At 41.5% G+C, this 22,690-nt stretch overlaps 1 protein-coding gene across 4 annotated transcripts in view; it reads left to right on the forward strand.

Annotated features, from left to right (window-relative positions):
- Window positions 1–22,690, forward strand: part of LOC136872036 (probable cytochrome P450 49a1) — a 334,038-nt gene that overhangs the window by 230,430 nt on the left and 80,918 nt on the right. The window contains exon 1 of one of the 4 annotated variants that reach the window (XM_068227312.1): window positions 374–433. The exons of 1 other annotated variant lie outside the window; for it this stretch is intronic. The gene's annotated coding sequence lies outside the window, so the exon portion shown is untranslated. Of the gene's footprint in view, window positions 1–373; window positions 434–4,796; window positions 4,884–21,806; window positions 21,831–22,690 lie in introns of those variants that run through there. 2 more of the 4 variants (XM_068227311.1, XM_068227314.1) reach the window with 2 other exon arrangements.

The following is a 22,690-nucleotide window of genomic DNA, read 5'->3' on the forward strand; positions in this document are numbered from 1 at the left end:
TTGAGAAATGCTGTATCTCTAGTAAAGATTGCGTGCCAAAAGCCTGGATTAAATTCCAAACCTCTCCGCACTGCTCATATGGAGTGAGGGCATATGACGCTGTTGATGGTGATTCGTCCGTCGGAATGTGACGTTAAGCCTTGAGCAGACCCCTTGGTGCTACAGGAGTAGGCTATGTGCCGGCACCGGGTTTCACCCTCTCCCTACTATCATATATCACGTCATTCATTTCATTTCATTAACTCCTCTGATGAGGTTGTCGTCAGGAAGGGCATCCGGTCATTAAAAACCCGCAACGACAGATTCATCTCACCTCATACCCGATCCCGTAGGGATACGGGACAATGGTTGGACAAACATTGTATCTCTAGTAAATTGCTAGCTCCATTTGTTTATCAGTGACCGAGTATCATTCTCCAGAGCTGTTTCAAAGGTAAGTGAATATTTGAAGGGACTAATGAAATTGTATTCATACCATGTCATACGATATAGTACTGTAGCGTAGACTATATGTGGTGAAATATTTAGTGTTTACCCAACAAACTATATTACAACTCGGCTTGTCACAGACCACAAGATTGCTTATTCACCCTCTAGAACAGTAAAACTAAAAGTCTAAGCCAAAATACCTGCAAGCAGTAACTAAGGCAATAGTTAGTGATGATGACGACGAATAATATTAATTTCGCTTGACTATGGGTAATCTGGTGCTGTCTTTGTAAGACAGACCATCTTAAAATGGTGAGGGGCAGCTGCCCTGTGTAAGAGACTGCGCGTTATTGTGGTGGAAAACAGCTGACTAATGATCGTGTTTTTTTCAGTCCCCACTATCGGTTTTCTAAACACAATAGAAGGCCAAAATATTGTAGCCTATCAGTAAATGACCTTCACTGGCTCTCACCCTCGGATGTCGAACTGGAATTACAAACTAGGGAAAATATATTTGTTTTCTTGTCTTCTATATTTGTGCAAAACATTGTGGCGGGTTATTAGGTCATTTAAAACTACAAAATACACGCATGTACATAAAAACCAGAACACCTTGAAAGACTAGAGGTAGGAAGTTCATATTCACAGGACATGTGCAGTAATATGTTCTGCAGAAATGATTAACATTTGAAGGATGTCGGCCCTCAGGCTCAAGGCCCACATCGATATCTCTGCGTACCACCACCGACTGGTAACATTTGCCTGCGACTCCCGTTGTCGCTATAAACCGAAGGTAATGGATCATTGTGACTTCATCAGACATGCAGGATATCTCGCAGACATATCTGAGAACCGTACCGTCAAATGAGTGAGTGTATGAGAGTGCGCATTATTGGCATGAGAGAATGTGATGGATCCATCCGGGAAATTGCTGCTCGTGTGGGACGAAGTGTGGCGGCAGTGCAACGGGTGTGTACAGAATGGTTCACAGAAGGTCGTAGAACACGACGAGATGGGTCTCGTCGTACCATCCAGGCCACCCCCCCCCCCCCCACCGAGAAGATCTATACCTCATTCCAATGGCATTGCAGGACAGTTTTGCGTCCTCCTCGTCTCTGGCACAACAGTGGAACAGTGCAACACATCGTACACTAGCAGGAGTGACAGTCCGTCACCGTTTATTATGGTCTGGATTGTCTGACTCGTTGCCTGCACGGTCAGCGTACTGGCTTTCGGTTCAGAGGGTCACGGGTTCGATTCCCGTCCGAATCGGGGATTTTAACCTTAATTGGTTAATTCCAATGGCACGGGGACTGGGTGTATGTGTTGTCTTCATAATCATTTCATCCTCATCACGACGCGCAGGTCGCCTACGGGTGTCAAATAGAAAGACCTGCACCTGGCGAGCCGAACCCGTCCTGGGATATCCCGGCACTAAAAGCCATACGACATTTCATGGTCTGGTTTTACCGGCGCGTCGTCCACTTCTCCGCCTACCGTTGGTTTGAGCATAAACGTGCCAGACCGCAATGGTTAATGGAACGTCGTCACTGGGGTCAATAATGGCAGCAGGTAGTGTTTTCGGACGAATCCAGGTTCTGCTTCTGTGAAAATGACGGCCGCATTTTTGTTCGCCACAGACAGGGGGAGGGGCATCACATTCGCACTAGACATACAACGCCAACCCAAGGCGTTAAAAATGGGATGTACCTATGCAGTTGGTCTGGTGACAATCCAGCCCTCTCACTCCCAGGGATAACTAGCACTAATATCATTGGTCCATCAGGGTTTTTCTTCACCTTGCCAGACAATTCATGGTAATTGAGAATTGACAGTTTAACAGAATATTGACAATGAATTAACTGAGAAAGCTGCTAATATTCCCCTAATAAAAAACATCGCTTTGGATTTCTTTAAAGTGATACAAAATATTCCCTTAGAACCTTAGATTGACCTGAGCTTGGTTGTCGTTCTTGTTCCACTTGACGATTTCATCTTGAAGTTGGTGAATTACGCGTGCATCACACGTGCCTTTTTTTTTTTTTTTTTTTTCTACAAGTTGCTTTACGTCCCACCGACACAGATAGGTATTATGGCGAAGATGGGGTAGGAAAGTGCTAGGAGTGGGAAGGAAGCAGCCGTGTCCTTAATTAAGGTACAGCCCCAGGATATATCTGGTGTGAAAATGGTAAACCATGGAAAACCATCTTCAGGGCTGCCGACAGTGGGCTTCGAAGTCACTATCTCCCGAATACCGGGTACTGTCCGCACTTACGCGACTGCAGCTATCGAGCTCGGTCATGCCACTTGTAAATGAGCGAACGTTTGTCCTTAAAATGGTGATAACCACTACAGCAAACGTTTGGCATTGTTGGACGTAACCATTATTATCTCTGGGACCATGCAATTGAGAGTCAAATTTTAACCATTTACGGATAAACTTTACAATGTATCTCTTAATAAATATTTCTTTCCATTGCTCGAAACACTTCTCATCCGGCCCCGCGGTGTAGGGGCTACGCGTCCGCCTGTCACCCGGCGGCCCCGGGTTCGACTCCCGGCTGGGTTAAGGTTTTTTAATTGTAAGTAATTAATACCCCTGGCCTGGGGCTGGGTGCTTCTGTCGTCCTTAATGGTTCTTTCCTCACATTCAACACTCCCGCCATTTCCAAATACACGCAGTTTCACAACATATGGTGCAAAGTAGGGACAGAAGATTTCTCAGGTCGACGCCCCGAATAAATAGCATTTTTACCTTTTAAATAACTTATTTCCTCTGGCGATGCAAATCTTCTTTCATAATTTCTGTATCTACTCATCCTCCTCATCTAAATGCTTATTCCTATTTCCTCAGAGTGTAGGGTATAATCTGATTTTTAAAAAAGATACGAGTAAGTTCTTCAAGTAATATTTTAAAAGAAACCGTTTTTGAGATTTCCAAGAAGACAATATATATTTTTGGTTATTTATACTTCGCTTTTACGTCTCACCGACACAGACAGGTCTTACGGTGACGATGGCATATGAATGTGATAGGAGAGGGAAGAAAGAGTCTGAGGCCGTAATTATGGTACAGCACCAACATTTGCGTGGTGTGAAAATGGGAAAACAGGTAAAACCACGCATCCATTGTAGAAAAAGTGATACAGTTCAATTTTAAAATTCCAAGGATTATTTTATATTGAAAATGAGGTTTTAACTACACATATGGAATTTAACATTCACGAAACATATTTTGCTAACACGTACGGTGGTATGAAAATATCTGAATATTAGAATAATATGCAGTGTAAAACCTTGGCCATGTATTTGAATACATGCACGCTAATAATATAAACTTTCATTAGCACAAGAATCAGAATCACTAATTTAGCCATGTTGCGAACAGCCCATTTAAGAGTAATATCCCCAACCCGACAGGAAATCCAACCCGGGACTCTCTTAACCGAAGGCCGCTAGGCTGACAATTCACGTAAGTAGCCTGACTGCAAAGTAGTAAACAATTAAATAAATATAGATTACCTCGTAAAAGTCCGACTCGTTGGCTGAATGGTCAGCGTACTGGCCTTCGGTTCAGAGAGTCCCGGGTTCGATTCCCAGCCAGGTCGGGGATTTTAACCTTCATTGGTTAATTCCAATGGCCCGGAGGCTGGGTGTTCGTGCTGTCCCCAACATCCCTGCAACACACACACCACACACAACACCATCCTCCACCACAATAGCACCCAGTGTCCTACAAATGGCAGATGCCGCCCACCCTCATCGGAGGGTCTGTTTTACAAGGGCTGCACTCGGCTAGAAATAGCCACACGAAATTATTATATACCTCGTAAAATTGAGCGGCTAAATTATAAGTAAAACCAACACGAAAATAACTTTTCCCTTATTTTCATCGTCATTTTGCTCATTTCATTTGGAATGGTTAGAACACTTCTTTGATTCTTTGGTTCCCACCACACACCGTGTCATGCAGGTCTCGGGAGAGCTGCCTATTCAATCACCTATGGCTGAGTTTTCCATGTATGTCCTATCCTGTTGATAGTATAAGATATATACACCTCTTCAAATTGAGGTGTTAACAAGGAAATTTATAAGATTATCAATCACCTTTGATTGTGTATTTACTGCACAATGTATTTTATAGAGTGGACTAGCGAAGGTAAGTTCTGCCCTTGCCAGGTGCGCGGCCTTTCTCAGGAAGAGATAATCATACAAATTACTGTAGTGTTGGGCACTGCGTGAGGCCTTGAAGCGGATTTCAATTTTTGTCAAGTCATCAGTCTCGAGAACAAAACACATCAACTGATGACGTGATTCCATCTCCATACAAGCAAGAGACCAGTCCTTAATATTTACGGAGTAACCACAGTTATATTTCAGTTTCTGTCGGTGATTGTCGTAGCTCCTGCTCTGAACCAAAAAGATTGCAGTTCTGATTGAAGTAGGAGTTTGAGGTAAGGTTATCATATTCTAATCGATTTAGTCGGAAATACGATGCAGTATGATTATTGTTAGATACTGTTGGACAGTACTTCTATCGATATATTTTGGTTCGCCGCATACATGGGGAGAGGCATCACATAGATTACTTTCGCACAAGACATACAGCGCCAACTCAACGTCTTATGGTGTGGGGCAGGGTGCGAAATCGCCGGGGGGGGGGGAGGGGGAGGAGGGAGGGTTCCCCCCCCACCGATGATTTTATCTCAAAAGATAAAATTGCCCAGGGGGAAATGTTTCATTATAAAATGAGGAAAATGTAACACATATTTTACTGAAATCAATTTCCTTTACTGTGCATATTTTCATAAAAACAACAGTAATACATATAAGTTCGAAATAATACCAGGACTGCCACACCTTGAGCAATAAAACAACGCAGTGGTGACAACTCCGCACATACAGCCTATTGTTCATATTTCATTCTGGCAAATCTATCTGAAACCCGGGAATAATTTTCCATTGAACATCATTCTTGTTATAACAACAGAATTCAAACAAAAACATTTTAAATTTACATTTTTAAGGGGAGGGGGCAATTTCCTTAGAAATGAATTATATACCCCTATGTACTGCCTTACGATCCTTCACCCCCCCCCCCCACAATTTTTTCCGATTTCGCACAATTGTGTGGGGTGCTATTGTGTACAACCATAAATCACAGTCGGGGCGAGTCCAAGGCTCTGTGACCAGTTTGACCTACGTCAATGACATCCTACTACCCGTAACCATACCCTTCCTGCACGACACCCCCGGCGCCATATTTCAGCAGGACAATGCGCGACCACATGTTGCTGCACGAACACGTGCCTTCTTGTTGTCACAGGATGTCAGAATCCTGCCTTGGCTCGCCCAATCACGGGACTTAACGCCAATCGAAAATGTGTAGGATATGGTGAAACGATGGGTGCGGCGTTGTGATCAGTGCCAACCACCAAATATGAACTATGGAACCAGGTGAATGCAGCATGGATGGCTATACCCCAGGATGCAATTCGCGCCTTATACGCGTCGATGCCATCACTCATGGAACAAGTTATCAGTGCTCATAGAGGTCCAATTGCCTACTATGCAGCAGGACACACGCTGAACCTAGGTGACTGAAATCCTAATGGTTTCTGCAGAACATACTAATGAACATGTCCTAAGAATATATGAACTTCCGATCTCTAGTCTTTCAAGGTTTTAATTTTTTTATGAACATGAGTATATTATCATTACGCTTTCATTTACATGGCCAAACCATCTATATATATAAAAGAACTTGTCCTGACTGACTGACTGACTGATTCATCATCGCCGAGCCAAAACTACTGGACATAAAGACATGAAATTTTGGGGATATATTCATATTAAGATGTAGGTGCTCGCTAAGAGAGGATTTTTGGATATTAGGCCGCTAAGGGGGTGAAATTTTAAAATGAGTGTATCTATATCTCAAAACCTTGAAAGTTCGCAGATGTAAAAATTAGTATTTAGAACTTTAAAGACAAGGAAATAGGTACTTTTTTGTTTTCAGAAAATCCCAATAGGAGGGGTGAAAAAGGGTGAAAAAGGGGTTGGATGCCTTTAATAAGGATACCGGTACTTATATCTCAGAAACTAAAGATGTTACAGACTTGAAAATTGGTACTTTTGATCTCTCTTAAAAATAAAGGAACACGTATTTTTTTATTTTGGAAAATCCAATTAATGAGCGGGTGAAAAAGGGGGTGATTTTTTTAAAATGAGTGCATCTATATCTCAAAACTTTTAAAGTTTACAGATGTAAAGATTGGTATTTAGAATCTTCATTAAAAGTAAAGAAACACGTATTTTTTTGTTTTCGGAAAATCCCAATAGGAGGGGTGAAAAGGGGTGAAAAATGGGTTGATTGCCTTTAATGAGGATACTTATATCTCAGAAACTGAAGATATTACAGACCTGAAAATTGTTGTTTGGGATCTCCTTTAAAAATGAACACGTATTTTTTGTTTTTGGAAAATCCAATTAATGGGCGGGGGTGAAAAGGGAGTTAATTTTTAAAATGAGTGTATCTATATCTCAAAACTTTTAAAGTTTATAGATGTAAAATTTGGCATTTAGAATCTTCTTTAAAAATAAGGAAACACGTATTTTTTATAAAAATCCCAAAGGAAGGGTGGAAAAGGGTGAAAAAGGGGTTGAATGCCTTTAATGAGGCTACTTATATTTCAGAACCTGAAGATATTACGGACCTGAAAATTGGTATTTGGGATCTACTTTTAAAATAAAGAAACAGGAATTTTTTCGTTTTTGGAAAATCCAATTAATGGGGGGGGGGTGAAAAGGGGGCAAATTTTTAAAATGAGTGTATCAATATCGCAAAACTTTTAACGTTTATAGATGTAAAAATTGGTATTTAGAATCTCCTTTAAAAATAAAGACACACGTATTCTTTTGTTTTGGGAAAAACCCAATAGGAAGGGTGGAAAAGGGTGAAAAAGAGGTTGAATGCCTTTAATGAGGCTACTTATATTTCAGAACCTGAAGATATTACAGACCTGAAAATTTGTATTATTGATCTACTTTAAAAATAAAGAAACAGGTATTTTTTTCGTTTTTGGAAAATCCGAATAATGGAAAGGTGAAAAGGGGGGTGAAATTTTAAAATGATTGTGTCTACGTCTTAAAACTTTAAAAGTTTACAGATGTAAAAATTTGTATTTAGAATCTCCTTTAAGGATAAAGGAACACGAATTTTTTGTTTTCTGTAAATCCCAATAGGAGGGTAGTAAAAGGGTGAATAATGGGTTGAATACCTTTAATGAGGATACATATATCTCAGAAACTGAAGATATTCCAGAACTGAAAATTTGTAGATGGGATCTCGTTTAAAAATAAAGAAACACGTCTTTTTTTGTTTTTGGAAAATCCAATTAATGGCGGTTAAACAGGAGTGACAATTTGGGGGGAATTTTCTGTAAGACTATATCACAGAATATCTGAGAAACGTAAAATGTTACAGACGTAAAAAGCAGGTATTTGGAATCTCCTGTAAATGTAAAAAAACATAGGTGATTTCTTTTTGGAAACTCCACTTAAGGGGAACTAAAAAGGGGTGAAAATTTAAAATGAGTTTTTTTACTGTATATCTCAAAAAACTTAACATGTTACAGAGGTAAAATTTTATTTTATCTCTATTAAAAATAAAGAAACGAGTATTTTTAGTTTTCGGAAATACCACTTGGGGGAGGGGGCAAAAGTGACTGAAAATGGTGAATTCTTTTAATTAGGCCACTGATATCTCAAAAATGAAGATGTTACCGACGTGAAATTTGATATTTGGAATCTGCTTAGAAGTAAAGAAACACGTATTCTCGGAAAATCCAATGAAGGGGAGGGGGGTGAAAGAATTGAAAAATTAATTGACTTAATTGTATGAGAATACATACATCTAATAAAAGCTAAAGTTGTTACAGACGTGGAAATTGATATTCGGATCTCCTTGAAAAATAAGTAAAAACCCGTTTTTTGGGGGGAGGTAATCATCTTGGGGGGCGGGAGTGAAAAGGAGTTGAATTCCTTTCATGAGGACACATACATCAAAAACTGAAGAAGTTAGAGTCGTGATAATTGGTTTTTAGAATATCCTTTACTATTAAAGAAACAAGTATATTTTGCCGGAAAATTCACTTGGGGGGGGGGGTGAAAGGAAGTGAAAAAAGTGAATTATTTTTATGGGCATACTTATATATCAAAACTGAAGGTAATAGACGCGAACATTGGTGTTTGTAATCTCCTTTAAACATAAAGAAACACGCCTTTTTTATTTTTTTGGGAGGGTGTTAAATAAACTTAACGACTGTGGGGTGTAAAAGGTGGTGAGACAAATTGATTTACTTTTCATAATGTACTTATAAGGAGCCTCCGTTGCTCAGGCGGCAGCGCGCCGGCCTCTCACAGTTGGGTTCCGTGGTTCAAATCCCGGTCACTCCATGTGACATTCGTGCTGGACAAAACGGAGACGGGACAGGTTTTTCTCCGGATACTCTGGTTTTCTCTGTCATCATTCATTCCAGCAACACTGTCCAATATTTCATTTCATTTGTCATTCATCAATCATTGCCCCAGAGGAGTGCTTCGGCAGCCGGCACAATTCCTGAGCTTGACCTCCTTTATTTGATCCTCTGAGATCAGACGTAAAATCAGGATTGCTTCACGAGTTCCTACATTTCTTCTGAATCCAATCTGATCTTCTCCCAGCTCAGTTTCAACTTGTCCTTCCACTCTTCTGGAAACAGTACGTGTAAAAATTTTGCAGGCATGAGATATTTAACTAATGTTGCGGTGGTTTTCACACTTGTCCGTACCAGCTTTCTTAGGAATAGGTATAACGACTTGCTGCCACAAATCGGATGGCACTTCTCCAGTCTCACAGATCATACACACTAAATGGAATAACCCCGCCATACCAGTTTCTCCCAACGCAGTCATTAATTCAGAGGGAATGTTATCAATTCCAGGTGACTTGTTCACATTTAGGTCTCTTAAAACTCTGTCGAGTTCTGACCACAAAATTGGGTCTTACATTTCATCAGCATCAACAACCACTTCTTGTTCCATACCTATACCATCTACGTCATCACTTTGATACAACTGCTGGATATATTCCTTTCATTTTTCTGCCTTGTCTTCTTTCCCTAGAAGTGGTTTCCCATTTGCGATATTAATATACATAAACCTAGATTTCCTTTCTCCAAAGGTTTCCTTGATTTTCCTGTATGCAGCGTCTACCGTTCCTACGGCCATACACCCTTCAACATCCTTGCACTTCTTCAGCCATTCTTCCTTAGCTGTCCTGTATTTTCTACCCACGTCATTCTTTGTTCGCCTGTATTCTTTCTCCCCTCTAAATTTTTTGTATTCTTGTACTTTCGTCGCTCATCAGTCAGGTCCAGTATATCCTGAGTTATTGAATGTTTCTTAGTTAATCTTTTCTTTCCTCCTAGGATTTCTTCAGCAGCCCTAGAGACCTTATTCTTCACGACTATCCATTCTTCCTCTATTGTGTTTTTCTTCAGCCTTTTCACTTAGTCCTTGTGCAACATGTTCCTTGAAACTGTCCGTTTCACGCTTTTCTGTCAACTTGTCTACATCCCGTCTTCTTGCATTCCTTTCTTTCTTCAATTTCTTCAACTTCAGATACCATTTCACGACTAACAAGTTGTGGTCAAAGTCCACGTCTGTTCCTGCGAAAGTTTTGCAATCCAACACCTGGTCTCTGAATCTCTACCTAATCATAATGAAGTCCATTTGGTAGCCTCCAGTGTCTCCAGGAGTCATCCGCGCATATACACGCCGTCTGTGGTGTTTGAACTGTGTATTCACAAAGACGCACACTAAATGCTGTCACTCGCGTACAATAATTTATTTCCAACTATTTACACATCACACATCAATAAACCGCCATTTTAACAACTGCCTATCACGAAGAATCAGAAGACTAAGACTACCATATTGAAACAGCTGACTGCTACTTTAGCATGTCGGCACAAGCACAACACGAGTTCACAAAAACAACTCCTGTTAAATAATATCTCCACTAAACCATCAAGTCTGCCTCCTTATATGTGTGTCTAGCTAGGCTTCTAGAAGCACATGTCACAACCTATCATCTCGTTAATTCTACAGTGTTCAGCAGCATAGTTACAATATAAGGAAGGCTCTACATAGTTCCCGCCGTACATTCTGGATATTACGGTGTGTTGCACAATACTGCAGTGGATTACACATCATATGTGCAGGTAATAATAAGTTATATAATATTAATTACGGATTCTTACATTAACTAAACTCATATTAATATATATACAGCATATGTTTCATGTCATAACCTCACAAATAATATGATCGTCCGTACCTAACTACGTAAATAATAATAATCCTAATACTAATAAATGGACGTAAACACTTCGCATCCACACCTCACAAGACATAATAATAATAATAATAATAATAATAATAATAATAATAATAATAATAATAATAATAATAATAATAATAATAATAATAATAATAATACTGTAATAATAATAAGCAACATCATCATCATTTGAGCTCGATATTGGCATTATTTACTCGTGGGTTAAATAATATTGTTTTCAAGTTATGTAAGACTTACACTTGCGACAATATCCCCCCCACCCCATAACTTGAAGCAGTTTCAACAGTCCGTCACACTCGTCGACTTTGCCTTGGTCGTAGATTGTATCTTCTCTCTTCCTCGACGTCGCTGGATGTGCTCTCATCCTCTTGACCAGATCGTGCCGTGTCGGGGATCGGTGTTGCCTCGCTGCCAGCCTCTTCCTCGATGGTAGTCGACGCGATTTTCTCATGACCAGCTCGTGCTGTCTCATTAGTAGCCCCTCCTCCAGGCGGACCCTTGGCAGTACCAGGCCTACTCTGCATGTGCAGCTGTTGGTTGAATTGCCGCAACTCCGATGCGTGGACCTTGAAAGGAGGGTTGGTCTTTAGTAAGTAGACCCCATGGCCCATCTGCTTATCCACCTCGACGGGACCAACCCACTCAGGTGCGAGACCTGCGCGAAACTCCCCAATTTTATTACTGACTGGGTGGTTACGTCGCAGTACTTGTTGGCCTGGTAGGAATATCGGAGTCTCTTCGACATCTTGAGCCTTGGCCTGGGTAAGGGATCTCTTTTCGGCCATAGCTTGCTTTTCGATCTCCTGCTGCTGCTTATGCTGCCACTCTACTAGGGAAATAGCTGCATTACCTTCAACAGATGTGGGTGGTGGACAACTCTCCTTATCCCCGGCGCCGTATAGCTGTCGAGCAAGGAACAGCTGCGCTGGTGAATAGCCAGTGACGCGGTTGATTCGTGGTCGCAGAGCAAAGAGTAACTGCGGTATCTGACGGTCCCACAGTCAATGTTCTTCCTCTATTAGGTGGACACGTAGCATCTTCTTTAGCTCCTGGTTCCGTCGTTCCGTTGGATTGGCCCTTGGGTTGTAGATAGGAGTTGTCCAGTGCTCCACACACCATTCTGTCATCATTTTCTGCCACTTCCTCGACGTGAACTGACTCCCATTGTTTAACGGAATGCAGGGTGGATAACCGTAGCGACTGAATACCTCTTCTTGTAGAAGACTGGCGATGCGTCCCGTCGTGGCTTCTGGTATCGGAAAGGCCTCAATCCATCTTGTGAAGAGGTCGGTGAATACTAGGAGTCTTGTTTTACCGCGTGGTGCTCTAGGGTAAGGACCCATCAAGTCCAGGGCTATGACCTCACAAAGGCGTTGCGTCCTCGCTTACTGGAATATGCCTTCCTGTTGCTCGCCTTGGTGCAAGCGCAGATGAAGCACCCCTTCACATAGTCCAGGATGTCCTTCCGCATGTAGACCCAGAAGAATCTTCGTCGGATAGACACGTATGTCTCTTCCCCTCCTGGATGTCCGGCTTCAGTGCTGTCATGGAACATCTCGAGGATGTCCGCCGTGTGCTGTCTACGGATCAGCACTACAATAGGCGTGTCGAAGAGGTGTGATCTGTACCTTAAGAGTCCTCCGTCAACACGGAAGTACTTGTAGCACATCTAGAATTCCCTCGGGACGAGTCGATTATCGGTGTTCTGTTTTCTAATTGCCTACGTCATATTCCTACAGGGCTTGTCTTGTTCTTGCCATCGCTTAATTATTTTCAGATCAAGTTCCTCCTTGATGGTCATAAGAAAAGGTTCCTTGGGTTCACTCTGGTGTTTTCGCGGAAACTCCATCTCGGCAGTGGTTGTCCTAGCTTCAGGTTCTATCGCCAGGTGCCTAGAGGATATCTTGCCTTGAAGCTGCATTAAAGGGACACATCTATCCTTAGAGAGGTGGTCATAATAATTACGGAGTTCAACAACCTATGGATTCACTATCAAAAATAAGCAAAGAACAATATACAAATTCTCACATCTACTGTATACGGATAATTCGAAACTGTATGCTGCATTACAGAGACAAGTTGAACACTTTGTTTCAATTACTCACAATTTCTCCCCAGACGTCTGCATGAAATTTTCGACTCGATGAATATGCCACCCAGACATTAAGGTGGTGTTCTTTCTCATCACAAGTCATTCACTCTGAAGCAACAGATACTTCACTACAAACAATAAAGAAAATCTGCTTCACAATTGAAATAACCTGCCCGAATTCGCACAAACTCCAATGAACACATCAGAGAAGATATAAAGTAAACGGATCTGGCCACAGAAATAAAAATTCTGTGGAAACTCAACAATGTTACCATCATTCCAGTATTGAATGGATGTAATGGTATTATATCAAAGACACTACACAGGAGCATCGCAACACTTAATCTACACCCTCTCACTTACAGAGAATTAAAAAAGGCAACAATTCTGGCCACTTCCTATATAGTAAGGAAGCTTATTGGCATGAACTATCCACCATATACGGAGGACTAATGAAAATCATATACTAATCACTTGGACTATTTATGTATAGTAAGTATCCTATAGGTCCGCCTCTGTAGTGTAGTAGTTTGTGTGATTAGCTGCCACCCCCGGAGGCCCGGGTTCGATTCCCTGCTCTGCCACGAAATTCGAAAAGTAGTACCATGGCAGGAACGGGGTCCACTCAGCCTCGGGAGGTCAACTGAGTAAAGGTGTGTTCGATTCCCATCTCAGCCATCCTGGAAGTGGTTTCCCGTGGTTTCCCACTTCTCCAGGCAAATGTCGGGATGGTACCTAACATAAAGCCACGACCAATTCCTTCCCTCTTCCTTGTCTATCCCTTCCAATCTTCCCATACCCCACCAAGGCCCTGTTCAACATAGCAGGTGAGGCCGATTGGGCGATGTACTGGTCATCCTCCCCAGTTGTATCCCCGACTCACAGTCTGAAGCTCCAGGACACTGCCCTTGCGACGGTAGAGGTGGGATCCGTCGCTGAGTCCGAGGGAAAACCAACCCTGGAGGGTAAACGGATTAAGAAAGAAAGAATCATCTAAATATCTGTAAAATGTGTTTGTCAACATTGTAAGTATATATCAGAATATATGGAGCATATGTGCGTATGTACATTGTACATTGTACCGAAAGAGCACATAAAATAATAGCAAAATTGTTTATAATATTATAATAATAATAGTAATAATAATAATGATATTGATAATAATAATAATAATAATAATAATAATAATAATAATAATAATAATAATAATAATAATAATAATAATAATAATAATAATAATAATAATAATAATAATAATAATAATAATAATAATTTCCGGCTCGTTGGCTGAATGATCAGCGTACTGGCCTTCGGTTCAGGGGGTCCCGGGTTCGATTCCTGGCCGGGTCGGGGATTTTAACCTTAATTGGATAATTCCAATGGGTTGGGTTCTTGGTGTGTGTGGCGTATTCATCATTAGAAAGCATCCTAGGTAGGGCCCTAATCTTCACAGACATGCAGGTCGCCTAATAGGCCGTCTACGAGAAAACGACTCACACTACAATACAGTGATTAAAACGGAATGTCTGTATGCTAGTGAATGCCTCCAAATGACAGGAAAAGCGGGACTGAGAGAAGCTGAGAAATTTGAAAGAAAGATCCTTCGCAAAATAATGGGTCCAAAGATTGTGGATGGACAGTATAGGCTGCGAGGAAGGGAAGAACTTTACCGAGACAATGAAAGGCTAACTGAGTCCATGAGAAAACGGAGACTTAAATTCTATGGGCATTTATTTAGAATGGATGAGAAGAGACTAACGAAAAGGATTTTCACAATACTAGACAGCAGACCTAAAGTGTTGGACAAATGGTTCAGGGAGGTGAGAAAGGATCTCAGACAGGTGGGACTAAATTCGGAAGACATCTCAAACCGAACAAAGTTTAGGTCAGTGATCGACAGATTTCAGGGATTCCATGACGAACCAAAACTTAACCGTGGGTGGACGGACGAAAGAAGACAGGCTGCCAGAGAGAGGATGCTGAAGTTCTGGGCTGTGAGTAAGGCTTCCAGAAACATGTAATTGTTATCTAACGTGGTCTCTAATGGCCGTAAACGAATATATAATAATAATAATAATAATAATAATAATAATAATAACCATCTTATGTACTCAGCTATCCTGTGCAGGCATTGTTATTTGGCTACCTGGTCAATTTCGACGTTCCGTTTCAGTCTAGGCCTACTAGATGGAACAGTAAACCGAGTCTCTCTTTTCCGTCTGTGGAAGAGTTTTAATTACTTTTATCGGAAAGGGACGATACGTTTCCTAGATAGAACTTGAGCGAAACAACTTAAGTTTTAAAGAAAATGTAACTGTTCCTTTCCATTCATGAAGTGCAATGATGCACAGCTTACCGATCAGTTAAATGTCTAACAATAAAGATAATATTACAACTAAATTTACCTTTTTGTCACAAATTCCATGACAAACTTCAAAGTCCCCAAACCTAACCGCTTAAAGGTTGATGATTCAGATAAAGAACAAGTCACACCTTTCACTTGCCTAGGTCAGAAAATTGCAGAGGATGGAATGTGCACCACTGAAGTTACCTACCGTATTGCTCTGGTGGTGGTGGTGGTGGTGGTGGTGATTAATGTTTAAGACGAAGTACACTTGGGTAACTAGCCTGTAACGTGCCTTGTGAATCGATATGGCATGCGATATGATGCGTAGAAGAGGAAAGAACAGTTTCTCGAAAGTTTTTGGTGCAACCCGTGAATGAGAGAATCGAAAATTACTATGTTTTGGGGTGAACTGCAAAAGGACGATAACAAATGAATTTTGCTGATATACGGTACTTTCCCTAAACTGTTCAGATATGAAATCATCAATACATTGATTTTGTAACCCATATCTGGTGTCAACTTCAGCCTTCTGTATGTTGCAGTAATCGAGCTGCCTACGTCACGCATGCGTGAAATGGAATATCTCAGAGGGGACAAGGCGTAATTACAGGTTTCATCACTGTTTTGTCTCAAACGGTTATTTTTTCCTCTAAATGAGGATGCTACATGCATTTGTATGGACAGCTGCATAGTATGGCTGTGAAAGACGGACACTATAAAAAACCGAAAATAACTGCCTTCACGCCTCTGAGATGTGGTGCTATCGTGAGATGTTAAATGTGACGAGGAAAGTTAAGATGTCAAATATCGGAGTCCTAGACACTGTGAACCAACGGAGATAAATCCTTCGCACCAACCGTTGTCTTGCATGGTGGAGGTCTCACAGTACGTCATTCCAATTTAATGAGAACTATGGCAGAATATTCTACTGAAGGAAAACATCCTCGAGGAGTACCTAGCAATATAATCCTTAAACAAACTCTAGTTTTTATCCAGGCACAAAATAATGTTCCAATAAACTAAGCGGCAGAACATAGGATAATCTGAAAATGTTTTGTGGAACCTGATCAGTCTTAGGACTGTAAACCAATGATGATCATCACAGTTTGTAATTACAAGTAGGTTCATACATAGTTCAAAAAAAATTAGGGGAGCATGATGTGTAACATCTGGAATGTTAACGTTAGTTTGGTAGATGGAGTTCCCATGGTCGTACAGCATACTACATCTGTAGGCGTAGCCATGCCTTAAACTGTTAGGTGACCCCTCAAAAAAAAGTGAATAGCTGTGAGTCCGTGTGCTGTTGTGAAGTACACAGACTACTGCGGTCATTTGAGCGCATTGTACGTAAACTAGCACATCCCATGAGACATCTTAACGAGGTCCAAGTCGCAAGAGCCGTCACTTTTATCCAGGAAGGATGGACGTTTCGTCGTGTTCCTTTGGATTTTAATGTCTCTTCGTCAGTTATTCAACGCTTGTAGAATCGCTACAAGGAGACAGGCCAGTTCACAAGGAGGGTTGGACAAGGTCGTGGACGCATGACAACCCCACAGGATGACCGATATCTGACCATCTGTGCGTTGCGGCGTCGTTCAGCAACTGCCAGAGAACTGCAACAAGACCTCAGGCTGGCCAATGGAGTCACGGAATCTGACCAGAGAAGTATCCTTTCGACCCAGATGTCCTGTTCGAGTATTTTTAACGCAGCAACATCGCGCAGCTCGCCTTCTGTTTGCAAATACCCACGTCAACTGGCAACTTCGCCAATGGAGACCTGTGTTGTTGACAGACGAGTCCAGATTTCCCCTGACACAGCGTGATGGACGTAAATGTGTATGGAAACGTCATGATGAGCAATACATGCCAAATGTTGTCCAGGAAGTTGACCGATTCGGACAAGGTTCTGTGATGGTGTGTCAGTATTGATGGCCGTATGAATCTTGTCATCGTCCGTCGGGCAGATACTGCTACAGCATGTGTTGGTTGCTGCATACGGTGTTGGTCCTGAATTCATACGCATGTACAACAATGCCAAGGCTCATGCAGCGCGCATCACCAGAGCTGTCTTATGAGAGTCCCGCCCAATCCCATCGATCATGTGTAGGATAGGCTTGACAGAAGAGTTCGTAGGCGACCTTTTCCACCACAGACTCTCCAAGACCTCGAACTGGCTCTCATTGAATAATGGGACCTGATACCGCAAGGTGACCTACGTCGACTTATACGGAGCATGTCACGTAGGTGCCAAGCTGTGATAAACGCTCGTGGAGGACATACACCATACTGAAGCTCTCCAACTCTGTTTGAACATTTTCGTTCGTGTTCTGAAAATGAACGCGAATCCGTCGATCTACTTTTGTATACTTCAACGGTAAATATTAAGTGTTTAGTTGGTAATATACCTGGGTGTGAGGTATTGTTTTGTGGAGCATGGCATACGTTCAAGAACACTGGCGTAGCCAAGGGGGGCCCAGGGGGGCTCAGGGGGGCAGAGCCCCCCAAAATATTTCCTGAAAGTAGAGCGAGTATCAGCCGTTGTTTTACGTGCGGTACGAAAAACTTATAAACGTACGCCGAAATGTCAATTTAACGTAGCTACAAGAATTTACTAGCAGGGCTCAATAGGGCCATACATAATTCTCCATATTTGTACTGCTTGAATGAAAGGAAGACACTTGGATTGTGATGTGCGGGGATATTTCGCTGTAGAGGTCTCACTATTGAGAATGTAACCGTGTTAAAATTGAATAACTGAAAAAGAGGTTCAACCTATTCAATACATAAGAATAGGGTGAACCTCTTTTTCAATTATTCAATTTTAACGTTAGTACTTTCAATACGGAATAATGAAATTTTTATCTTTAAATGTAACCGTGTGTTGAAAAATATCAAGACATGAAGAAAGGGGCAATTAGCAAGGGATTACTCAGTAGAGGGGCCGGAACGTGACCACCGAGATAACGGGGGCGACGGGCAGGAACAGTTGCAAACTTACAACATCTTGTCAGCTTTGGCACATCGGTTCCAGGAAACAACAATATCCTAGGGATCCTCGGGTTGTACCGTGGTTGAGAAATGTGCTGTGTTTAAGTTGCAGCGTTGGGAAGACTGTGACAGATTTGTGAGCTGCACGTTAGTTCCTCATTTTGTGCCATATAAGTAACTTTTTTTTGAAGAGGGACCGTTTTGTCACTGAGAAGCCAACACTATGTGCATCCTCGGTAAGTTATGAAAAAGTTTCTTTATTCTTACAGTAGGAAGACAATCGCGGATGCGTGCCTAAGTTCGATAAGTAGGCCTATATATTTTGTCAAATGCCCGGGGACTGATTGGAACCTCAAATGGCGACATCAAAATTGCGGGTAACTATTTTGCAATTGGCGGGCGTGATAACTCAGTTCCAATGGTTCTATTTCCTCATCAGGACGGCCCAGGCTTGAATCGCAGTCGATGCATGAAACATTTTTTAAATGGGAAGTCACGTTCTATTGATATGCATTCTACTTAAAACACTAGATCCCGTCCCTTACCTTTCCTTACAGACTTTTGAGCCAGTACCGCAACATTTATGGTGGTGTATTTTGAGTATCCAACCATTATTCAGACTTACCTTGTATCTTAAATGGTGAGCGAATGCAGTGGCGTACCCACAAAATAATTTCAGTGGCCAGTAGTGTGGATACGTTTCCTTGGAAGGGGTTGTGAAAATATTTTTTATTTAGAATTTGCTTTACGTCCCACCGTAGGTCTTATGGCGACGATGGGAAAAGAAAGGGCTGAGAGTGGGAAAAAGCGACCGTGGCCTTAATTAAGGCGAAACCACAGAAAACCATCTTTAGGGCTGCCGACAGTGGTGTTTGAACTCACTATCTCCCGGATGCAAGCACACAGCTGTGCGCCCCTAACCGCACGGTCAACTCACCCGGTGGATATGAAAAGAAAGCCGGTCCTACCGAGTGCGGTGACGGATCTTCAGTAGATATTGTTGGTTTTGATTGTTACCATGTACAATCTTAGCTTCTGTACTCTTAACATAAACCTGCTGCATTATTGAAACTGTCCGTAAAATTGACAATATCGTTCTTCGTTTGTGAGGAAGTAGAATCTTCATTTAATTTGTCTTCTTAAAAAAGGAACCACTTTCGTACTACACCCCGTGAAGGTGACTACCTTCCAGGCCGTAGATATTTCGATTACGGGAGACTCGGGAAAACTCTACTGCACCCAAAAACAATCCTCTATCCTCCTCATCCGATGCCTTTCTTAACTCTGTCAGTGCCGGGAATCGAATGCAGGATGCCTTAAGTCAAATTCGAAAATAAGGATACCTAAAAGTAACCAGCCGACTCCACGGTGTACGGTTAGCGTGTCTGCCTCTTACCGGAGGCCCCGGGTTCGATTCCCGGCCAGGTCAGGGTTTTTATACCTGGATCTGAGGGCTGGTTCAAGGTACACTCAGCCCACGTGTTTATAGTTGAGGAGCTATCTGACGGTGAGATGGCGGTCCCGGTCTAGAAAGCCAGGAAAAACGGCGGATAGGATTCGTCGTGCTGATCACACGACATCTCGTAATCTGCAGGCCTCCGGGCTGAATAGTGGTCGCTTGGTAGGCGATGGCCGTTCGGGGCTGTTACGCCATGGAGTTTGGTTCGGAAAAGTGAACAGAGAAGGAAGCGACACCCCTGCAAGGTTCCTTAGCTTCCAGCTAGTTCTTCTGTCCGGCCTCGTGCATTTAGGACAGTAAGAAAACGTACGCCTTAATAAATGCTCCTCATAAAACCTTTGTAAAAATACTAACTGCATCTATTTATAACAATAATTACAAACGCCTCCTTTTCATGTGACTCAGTTGGTTGAGTCGCTGTCCTTCTGAGTCTGAGTTCGCAGGTTCAAATCCCGGCTTGGATCGGTAACCCTTAAAACGGTGTTGAAATGGCAACAGCTCAGTGTCGTTGGTTTCTGGCACGTTAATAAAAATTATACATACGAATATTAGCGTCACAAAACTCTAACTTTATACTACTATATTCTGTATCCCAGGCTTGCGAGGGAAAGTAATTAACAATTTACTTTACGTCGCACCGACACAGATAGGTCTTATGGCGACGGTGGGATAGGAAAGGATTAGGAGTGGGAAGGAATCGGCCGTGGCCGTAATAATTAAGGTACAGCCCCAGCATTTGCTTGGTGTGAAAATGGGAAACCACGGGAAAACATTTTCAGGGCTACAGACAGTGGGGTTCGAATCCACCATCTCCCAGATGCAATCTCACAGCTGCGTGGCCCTAACCGCGTTGGAAACTAATAGCACAAGGTAAACCCTACTTATGTGGTAACGTGTATTTTTCTTTACCAACTAACAAAATATCTATTATTTATTTATTTATTTATTTATTTATTTATTTATTTATTTATTTATTTATTTATTTATTTATTTATTTATTTATTTATTTATTAGTGCCTTCAGTACAGTGGCGAAGTTGGGGCTCCAGGCCCTCTCGTACCCTTAACCACATACTAATCAGAATCTTAAATAAAATACTGAGATACTTAAAATGGTTAAAACTTCATAATTTAAGATAATTGAAAATATATTTAAATAAATTACTAAACTAATATTAGAACGAATTAATATTAAAAACTCTTAACAGTGGCTAATCCTCAGGATCGCACACATTCATACTTCAACCATTCAGTCAGCTGTCCTCACCAGGTAGTCTCGACAGGTGACCTTAGATCGTGATTTAGAAAACTAGTTTCTCTGGCCTGAACTGGAAGGGAATTCCATAATCTGACGACAGTCACCACAAATGATCTATTAATTTTATTTGTGCGGCGCAGTGGAATAGAAATAATGAATCTAGAACGTGTATTTAAGTTGTGAAATGATGATAAAAAGATGAATTTAGAAGAAATATACATTGGCTGACTTTCAGCTAACACTCCTAAACACTCGTTAAAGTGTGTAGCTGCCGACGTTTATCAGACATCAGCCATGAGACAGCCTGATAGTATGGGGTGATATGACCATCTTACCCGATATTGTAAATAAATCGCAGGCAGGTATTCAGTGCTCATAGAAGTTTAAGTGTTTCTTCTCTCGTCATGTCAACTAAAACAACGTCACAATAGTCAAGAATAGGTAGAATGAGTGTCTGGATTAGTTTGGCCTGTAGCTCAAATGGAAATACATCTCTCTGCCGTTTAAAAGGGTGAAGAACTCCAGAAATCTTTTTACGTATTTCTTTCGTGTGATCAGACCAATCAACTGTTTCATTCATCATTACGCCGTGATTTTTGACCGTTTTACTGTAGGGAATAATGTTACTATTTAGTAGGATAGGCGGGATTGCGGCATTGTTGGAGCAGCTCAGTAATTTTTGTGATCCAATTATAATTGTTTTTTTTATATAATTGTTTGATTTTTTTTTTCAGTTTAGTATTGCATATTCACTGAGTCGTCGGAGGTCCCTGTTAATACCTTGTCTTGCAGTGCCGATATATTTGAAGATCGTCTGCACAGATGTCATGTGTGTAATTTCCTGTCACAGATGGTATGTCATTGAAACAAATACAGCAAATTAGGGGCCGTAGAATACTGCCCTGCGGGGCAACACTAAGTGTTATTTTCCATTTTGAAGCCTTGTCGTTTACTGTTACACGCTGTTGACGGTTACTCAAATAAGAACTTAAACCTTAAGCGCAGACAGGTCGAAATTTAGCAGTTCCATTTTCCTTATCATAGTCAGAATTACTATAGTGTCAAAGGCGCTACTGAAGTCCAGAAGGATACGTATAGTGAGCAGTCGTTTGTCCATAGCGTTTCTAATGCCTTCAGTAACCTTCAAAAGTGATGTCGCGGTACCGTGACCCTTCTTAAATCCAGATTGCAAAGGGTCCAAAGGAGCATTTTGATTTAGGTATTCCAGAACTTGCTCGTATACTAAACGTTCAAAGGCTTTAGAAAGCGCAGGGAGTACGGACATAGGACAATAGTCAGAGGGTGTTTGTGGGTCTAAACTCTTAGGTACCGATATAATATTGGCTGTTTTCCAGACAGTAGGGAAAGTTCCTTTTAGTAAACAGTAGTTCAGTATGTGCGTCAGTATAGGCGAGATAGCACCCATAATGCTATGTATAAAAGTAATAGGAATATCATCTACACCCGTAGTCTTTGATTTAATCGAGTACAAAGCCTTTTAACCTGATTTTCTGTGACACTGTGAAATGTGAATGGTGGATTGGCTGGAGGGAAGGGCGGTGAGTCGGTGCAGTTGATTTGAGTAGATTAAATATTTATTCTACTAAAGTAATCGTTCAGTTCGTCAAGTGGAATCTGTCTCTGTTGATGTTTTCCTATTCCCAGAGCTCTAAGTTGGTCCCATGCACGATTAGAATTTAAGTTGTTAGATAC

The sequence above is a fragment of the Anabrus simplex genome, chromosome 4, assembly GCF_040414725.1.
Source record: "Anabrus simplex isolate iqAnaSimp1 chromosome 4, ASM4041472v1, whole genome shotgun sequence".
Classification (NCBI taxonomy): Eukaryota; Metazoa; Arthropoda; class Insecta; order Orthoptera; family Tettigoniidae; genus Anabrus; species Anabrus simplex.